The sequence below is a fragment of the Podarcis cretensis genome (genome assembly GCF_951804945.1).
Source record: "Podarcis cretensis genome assembly, chromosome: 8".
Lineage (NCBI taxonomy): Eukaryota > Metazoa > Chordata > Lepidosauria > Squamata > Lacertidae > Podarcis > Podarcis cretensis.
In genome coordinates this window covers 69,725,655-69,733,649 of record NC_137177.1, presented here as the reverse complement: position 1 = coordinate 69,733,649, position 7,995 = coordinate 69,725,655, and the positions used below count along the sequence as shown (strand labels likewise).

The 7,995-nt window shown below is 44.3% G+C and overlaps 1 long non-coding RNA gene across 1 annotated transcript; it reads left to right on the top strand.

Annotated features, from left to right (window-relative positions):
- Positions 1-1,222: 1,222 nt before the first annotated feature.
- LOC307222615 lies at positions 1,223-4,915 on the top strand. The gene is made up of 4 exons (XR_013841816.1): positions 1,223-1,304; positions 1,397-1,492; positions 2,014-2,109; positions 4,819-4,915. It is a non-coding gene; the product is annotated as an uncharacterized lncRNA (long non-coding RNA).
- The last annotated feature ends 3,080 nt before the right edge of the window (positions 4,916-7,995 follow it).

The window sequence follows — 7,995 nt, the reverse complement described above, 5'->3', positions numbered from 1 at the left end:
GCCTTTGAAAGGTTCTCCATGTTAGCATGCCTTTTTAGTGTCACACTGTCACAGCTGATTATAGAAACTTCCCTCACATCAATTAGATTAGCTCCAGCATGGCCACTACCACCCATTTTACATTGGTACATGGTGCACAAACAAACCTAACAGCACTCCCTCAAGCCAAATATACCAATAATGTGCAGCAACCTACAGTACAGACTTCAATACCTATCATTACCAATTCAAATCCTGAGGAGGGGATGCTTATGGAATAAGTACAAAGAGCTGGTTGGTTTTGGGAGATAATGTACAGGTTGAAATGTGTCACAGGTTAAAAAAAAAACAGAGGAATCAACAAAGTGCTTTAGTAAATGGAATGCAAGCAAGCAAGCTATGTTCTTTCTCCTTATAGCCTCCAGCCCTTCAGCAACATTGACACCAGAGACTTTACCTCCTGCTCAGACCTTTCACCCTGAACCAGAGCCAACCCCCAGTGCTGAGGGTCAGAAGGGAGGTAATAATGGAAACAGGGACGTCAAATCAACTGGTTGGGATCTGTTGCCCTTTAAGTCATACAGCATATGACTTCCGGCAGGTGGAAAGAAGTGCATCTTCTTTGGAGGGTGGACTGCACTGGACACTCACAATATCATTTGTGATATTTGATTAATTTACAAATATAAAAACCTGGAGTAGATTAAAGTAAGTGGGCTTTCCTTCATTTGGGCACAGAGAAATGTCTTCAGCTGCTACTCCCATGTCTGCGCCCAAATTTCATTTCTTTATTCTCTCTTCAGTCCCCAGCCCCCAGGCTCCAGGGGGACCAGAGACGACTTTACCTCCAGTCCAGACACCTCAGCCTGTACCAGAACAAACCACCAGTGCCGAGAGTCAGAAAGGAGGTAAGAACAGGAAAAAGATATGGCAAGGCACAGACTCATTTGGGCTCGGCTGCTCTTGTGTCATGTAGACTATAGCACAGTCCTCAGTTTTGAGTTAAGATAGGAATTTCTGCATAGAATCACCACCTGGTTACATTTGCTTTGGATGACAGACCTTACTAGGCACTCAATGTCCTTTGTGATATATGCTTGTTGCAAATATAGATACCTAGCAGGAGAGGAGGAAAACCATCAATGGGTCAAAAATCCCCATGGAGAAATGTATGCATCTGATATGACTGTGGCTGCACCACAAGTTTCACTTCTGACATTTCTTATCAGCCCCCAGCCCCCAGGCTCCATTGAAACCGGAGACAACTTTACCTCCAGTCCAGACACCTCACTTTGGACCAGAACAAACCACCATTCTGAAGGGAGGTAGGAATGGAAACAGATGTATCTAATCAACTGATTGGGATCTGTTGCCATTTGAATCATCTAGAAGAATAATTTCTGAACTCTTTCTTCAGCCCCCACTCCACAGGTTCCATTGAGACCAGAAACGACTTTACCTCCAGTCCAGACACCTCACCCTGGACCAGAAGAAACCACCATTCTGAAGGGAGGTAGGAATGGAAACAGAGGTGTCTAATCAACTGTTTGGGTTCTGTTGCCATTTGAGTCATCTAGAACAGTTGTTCCTAATTAGCTAAGTACTGCAGGCCCCCTGTTTTTGAAAAGCCAAGCCATGCACCCCATGCTTTTGAAAAATTTGATATCTCTATAGTAGCTTTTGTTATGTGAATGGTGCCACGGACCACCTGGGTGGGTTATGCAGACCCCCTGGGTCCGCAGATCACCAATTGGGAACCACTGATTTAGAATATTGTGTGTTCCCCACGTCTAAGAAGTGACTAGAATTTCTGGGAAAAGATGCCACCCAACTGCATTTTATTTGGGTGGTAGACTACACTGAACACCCACAATGTCCTTTGTGTTATTTGCTTAATTTACAAATATAAATGTCAAGAATGAATTGAAGCAAGTGGGCATTCCTTCAAGGAGGCACAGAACCCCACAGAGAAATCTCTTCAGCTGCCACTCCCAAGTCTGCACCACAAGTTTAATCTCTGAACTCTTTCTTCAGAACCCACTCCCCAGGTTCCATTGAGACCGGAGACAACTTTACCTCCAGTCCAGACGCCTCACCCTGGACCAGAACAAACCACCATTCTGAAGGGAGGTAGGAATGGAAACAGAGGTGTCTAATCAATTGGTTGGGATCTGTTTGCCATTTGAGTCTTCTAGAACAATAATTTCTGAACTCTTTCTTCAGCCCCCACACCACAGGTTCCATTGAGACCAGAGACTACTTTACCTCCAGCCCAGACGCCTCACCCTGGACCAGAAGAAACCACCATTCTGAAGGGAGGTAGGAATGGAAACAGAGGTGTCTAATCAATTGGTTGGGATCTGTTTGCCATTTGAGTCTTCTAGAACAATAATTTCTGAACTCTTTCTTCAGCCCCCACGCCACAGGTTCCATTGAGACCAGAGACTACTTTACCTCCAGCCCAGACGCCTCACCCTGGACCAGAACAAACCACCATTCTGAAAAAAGGTAGGTATGATGGAAAAGTTTGTTTTTCTGGGCAGGTTGCATTACCAAGTGTTTTCTTTTTCTTTTTCCCTGCCCGCAAACAGTTAATGAATGGCAGCTTCTGATTGGCTCAGGTTCCAAGAGTGGCAGTTGAAAAAGAGAGGATTTGGAGAGACAGGTTTTAGGTTGGGAGACAGGTTTCAGTTTGGGAGATAGGGAGTGAGAAGAGAAAAAGTTGGTTCTGGGTAGAAACATCCACTCTGAGGATTATATCAAAAGCTACAGAAATGAGTCTCTGAGCTTAGTGTGAAGGACAGTGTATGGTGTCCTGTGAGAGTAATGGGCCAGTAATTAACTGCGAGGCTGAGGCTGAGCCAGGAGAAGTAGAAGCTGGAAAGATACGTCTACTTAAGTCTCATTCCAGTCAGGAGGGGAGAGATTCTGCTACAAAAGTGGAATACTCCCAAACCAGTTAAGAGGGGTGTGGTGATCCCTTGAGTCTGTTACTTGGAGTACCTCAGCAGTAGGGTTGTCAAAGGGGTGTGTAACTGACAAGAAGTACCACCTTGTTTAAGAACCAAGGTATTAAGCGGCAACAGCTGTGCAACTGAGAAAGAACTGAAGTGAAATAACTGGAAATAAGCTGAACATTTACCCTTTAGTCTAAAAACCTGTAACATCTACCTGAAGCGAAGTAACTGAACATAAGCAACTGAAGTTTAAAACAAGCTGTGCTTGATCAGAAGTCCATAACAACCCTTAGGTTTAGTATAAATATTATTAGGTGAACGGTTTCCTGAAATAACATTATAACCAGAAGTGTCCTTTGTTTAATAAAATATTTATTGTTTATTTGATCAAATCCTGCATGAGACTCCAAATCATAAAGTTTTCCCTCACACAAGTCCCCACTAGATAATATGGGGTAATTTGTAGAAATTCATGTAATTGGTGTACTGTGAGATGGTTGCACTATATTTACCTGAGGGCAGACCCAATGGCGCCAAGGGGAGGGAATGTCATTGCACCATCACAGTACGAATAGAAACAGAGATGTCTAATCAACTGGCTGGGATGTGTTGCCATTTGAGTCATCTAGAACAGTTGTTCCTATTTAGCTAAGCACTGCAGGCCCTCTGTTTTTCAAAAGTCAAGCCATGCACCCCGTGCTTTTGAAAATTTTGATATCTCTGTGGAAGCTTTTGTTATGTGAATGGTGCCACAGACCCTCTGAGTGGGTTATACAGACCCCCTGGGGTTTGCAGATCACCAATTGGGAACCCCTGATCTAGAATATTGTGTTTTCCCCACGTCTAAGAGGTGACTAGAATTTCTAGGAAGAGATGCCACCCAACTGCATTTCCTTTGGGTGGAACTGCACTGAACACCAACAATGTCCTTTGTGATATTTGTTTAATTTACAAATATAAATGTCAAGAATTAATTGAAGCAAGTGGGCATTCCTTCAAGGAGGCATAGAACGCCACAGAGAAATGTCTTTACCTGCTACTCTCAAGTCTGCACCACAAGTTTAATCTCTGAACTCTTTCTTCAGCCCCCACACCACAGGTTCCATTGAGACCAGAGACAACTTTACCTCCAGTCCAGACGCCTCACCCTGGACCAGAAGAAACCACCATTCTGAAGGGAGGTAGGAATAGAAACAGAGGTGTCTAATCCACTGGTTGTGATCTGTTGCCATTTGAGTCACCTAGAACAATAATCTCTGAACTCTTTCTTCAGCCCCCACGCCACAGGTTCCATTGAGACCAGAGACAACTTTACCTCCAGTCCAGACGCCTCACCCTGTACCAGAACAAACCACCATTCTGAAGGGAGGTAGGAATGGAAACAGAGGTGTCTAATCCACTGGTTGGGATCTGTTGCCATTTGAGTCATCTAGAACAGTAGTTCATAATTAGCTACGTGCTCCTGGCCCTCTGTTTTTGAAAAGCCAAGCCATGCACCCCATGCTTTTGAAAATTTGACATACCTATTGTAGTTTTTGTTATGTGAATGGTGCCACAGACGCCCCGGGGTGTGTTATGCAGACCCCTCAGGGTTCTCAGATCACCAATTGGGAACCACTGATCTAGAATATTGTGTTTTCCCCACGTCTAAGAGGTGACTAGAATTTCTGGGAAGAGATGCCACCCAACTGCATTTTATTTTGGTGGTAGACTGCCCTGAACACCCACAATGTCTTTTGTGATATTTGCTTAATTTACAAATATAAATGTCAAGAATGAATTGAAGCAAGTGGGCATTCCTTCAGGGAGGCACAGAACCCCACAGTTCAGCTACCACTCCCAGGTCTGCACCCCAAGTTTAATCTCTGAACTCTTTCTTCAGAGCCTACTCCCCAGGTTCCATTAAGACCAGAAACAACATTCCCTCCAGCCCAGACACCTCACCTTGGACCAGAACAAATTACAAGTGCCGAAGGTCAGAAAGGAGGTAAGAAAAAAGGGGGAAAGGTGGCAAGACAAATACTTAATTTAGCTCTTTTGATGTGTCATATAGAATATTGGGCAGTCCTCACTTTTGAGTTGAGATAGGAATTTCTGCACAGAGGTACCACCTGGTTCCATTTCCTTTGGATGACAGGGCTTCCTGGACACTCAACATCCTTTCTAATATTTGTTTGATTTGCAACTATAGACACCTGTCACGAGTGGAGGAAAACAGGCTGGCCTTTCATGGGTCAAAAATCCCCATGGAGAAATATATGCATCTGATACTACTAAGGCTGAACCACAAGTTTCATCTATGGCATTTTTCTTCAGCCCCCACTCCCCACATTCTATTAAGACCAAAGACTACTTTACCTTCAGCCCAGACGCCTCACCCTGGACCAGAACAAACCACCAGTGCAGAGGGTCAGAAGGGGGGTAAGAACAGGAGAGAGGTGGCTAATCAGACCCACTTGGGCTCTGCTGATGTTTGCATGATCTGGATTGAATCTAGATTCAGACCTCACCATCTAGTCCAGCTTCCTGTTTTCCACCCTGGCCAACCATATACCCCTGGGAAACCCACATGCCTCCCTCCCCCCAAAAAAGATACAACACAAGTTTCACCTCTAATCTTCTTCTTCAGCTCCCACCGCCCAAGCTCAATTGGGACCAGAGACAACTTTTCCTCCAGCTCAGACACCTCAACCTGGACCAGAAGAAACCACCAGTGCTGAGAGTCAAAAGGGAGGTAAGAAAGGATTTAACCTGGGTCCTTCTGCATGCAAAGCAGATGATCTACCACTGAGCTACAGCACTTCCTCAACCTTTGAAAGATTGATGAACTAGGAAAGGGGACTGGATCAATGTTTGTGAGGGGCAGTTTCTCAAAAATCTTTTGGCCCAGGCCCAAGTTTCCAAGTATACACACTTAAATGGTTCAGAATTAGGTTCTTGGACCCCATTGGTGTGTTCACAGCGCATCCTCGGTTGGTACGGTATGGGGGGGGGGAATCATTATCTACTTTGTATCTATCTCTGTAGAAAATAATGGTCATTTCAATGATGATGATGATGATGATGATGATGAGTCAGAGTGTCAAGAGGAAGATTTTGCATCTCTAGCACCAACCCCTGACTCAGAGCAGATTCTTACCCAAAGTCCCCAGAAAGGTAGGGACGAGTAGAGAGGAGAGACAGACAAAATAACAATTGGTAAAGGGAGGGATGCCCTTCTAATCTGTTGGTGGGCCACATGCCAGTATTGGGCAGGGATGAATCCAGTGGTGGATGGGATCAATTTGAGTGTTAATTTGATTTGTATATTGGTTAAAAATAAAAAATACTAAATATGGTAAAATAAAAGGAGAATTCCCTGGATGCCTAGATCCAGGTTTGGGGCAAGCCCCAGCAGAGATTTAAAATCACAAAACATGCAGCCAAGTAAAGTGTGGAAATAGAGGCTGTTAAACTTTTTAAAATATCCCTAAATTGCTTCCAAATTTCCCAACTTCCCTTAGAAAAGAAAGAAACCACACATTTGGTAAGTTAAAAATGGTTTACTTACCAACTCATCAAAGGTCAGATTCATGTACTTTTCTATACAGCAGCAAGAAAGACAGGCAGTATGTATAACTCAGGTTTCAAAATGGTTCCAAATGTTTTCTAAATTATTTGTTCAGAAAAACAATGACAGCTTGCTAAAGCCACATAGATTAAGCTTGGAGGATTGAGTTTAAACCTGGTAGGGTTCACACAGTGGAAGGAAAGAACCAAGGCTTGATAACCTCTCAAGGTTAGGGGGAGTAACCTAGCTAAGTTTGACAGAACAGTCTACTCTATGGTCTTAACCCATTCATGCATTAAGCCTATGAATCTGGATTTATCCCACACAGAGCTTAGTGTATGGGGGTCACAACCACCCTCTCTGCCACTCCCTTCTTTCTCTCTACCACCCTTATCTCTCTCTGTGTGTGTGTGTCATCCTGTTCTCTCTCTTCCTCTCTTTCATCTCTTTCTGTGACCCCCCTCTCTCTGTCACCCCTTTCATTCATTCATTCTGCCACTCCTCTCTTTCTCCCCGCCCCCAGTGGGCTACCAGAGAAGAGTCAGCTCATTCTTGCCAGAGAGGTGAGCTAATCACTTTCAGAGGGCTTCCCCCCAACTCTCCTACTTACATCACTCCATTCATTTCATATATTTTCCATTGCATTTTTTCTCACTCACTCTCCTCCCTGGCTCCACTCCAGCTGCATGAAATTAGGATGAAGGCTGCATGGGCCCATGGTTCACGATCTAGCTCAGGATTGTCTACACTGATTGGCAGTGGCTCTCCAGGGTTTCCAGCTGGGGCTCTTCCCATCCCTACCTGGAATTGCCAGGCATTCAACCTGGAACCTTCTGCATATTGCAAAGTTACAGCCCTTCCTCATAAAGATGTCCACAGAGTTGTATGCAGCGTTAATACTACCCAGAGTAGACCCTTTGAAATCAATGAGCAGGGTGGGCTTAGATCCATTAAGTTTAATGGGTCTACTCTGAGCAGGACTTAGTTGGGTGTAACCCTTAGATATAGATTTCCTGTAGGTGTATAAGACTAGTCTACACCAGAATCTCAGCCTCCTGTGCCAACATTTCTCTTTGAACTGCAAGGCACATCTGCAATCCCATCACAATGTGTGCATGGAAACGTGTTGTAGTTTTACTTAGGGATGATGCTTCTGCATCCTCATTCAAGTCTCTCCCTGGATTTTGGAGTTTTGGATTATGTAGCCTTTGCACAAGGACTTCTCCAGCTTTTTCTTATATTCCAAATGTTGAATGGAACCACACTATATGCACACCTTTTGCATCAGTTTTCAGTCCCTTTTAGTTCAAATGTGGGGAACCTTTGACCCATCAGCCCCAGCAGGTATGGCCAGGGATCATGGGAGTTGTAGTTCAGCAGCATCTAGAGGGTCAAAGGTCCCCCACTTTCTGAGTCCCTTTTCTCCCTCCCCTTCTATACGTGCACCAATAAAACAGATGTATCTGTACTTCGTGTTTTGGTTTCAGGAGATTTTTAACTCCGTTGTCT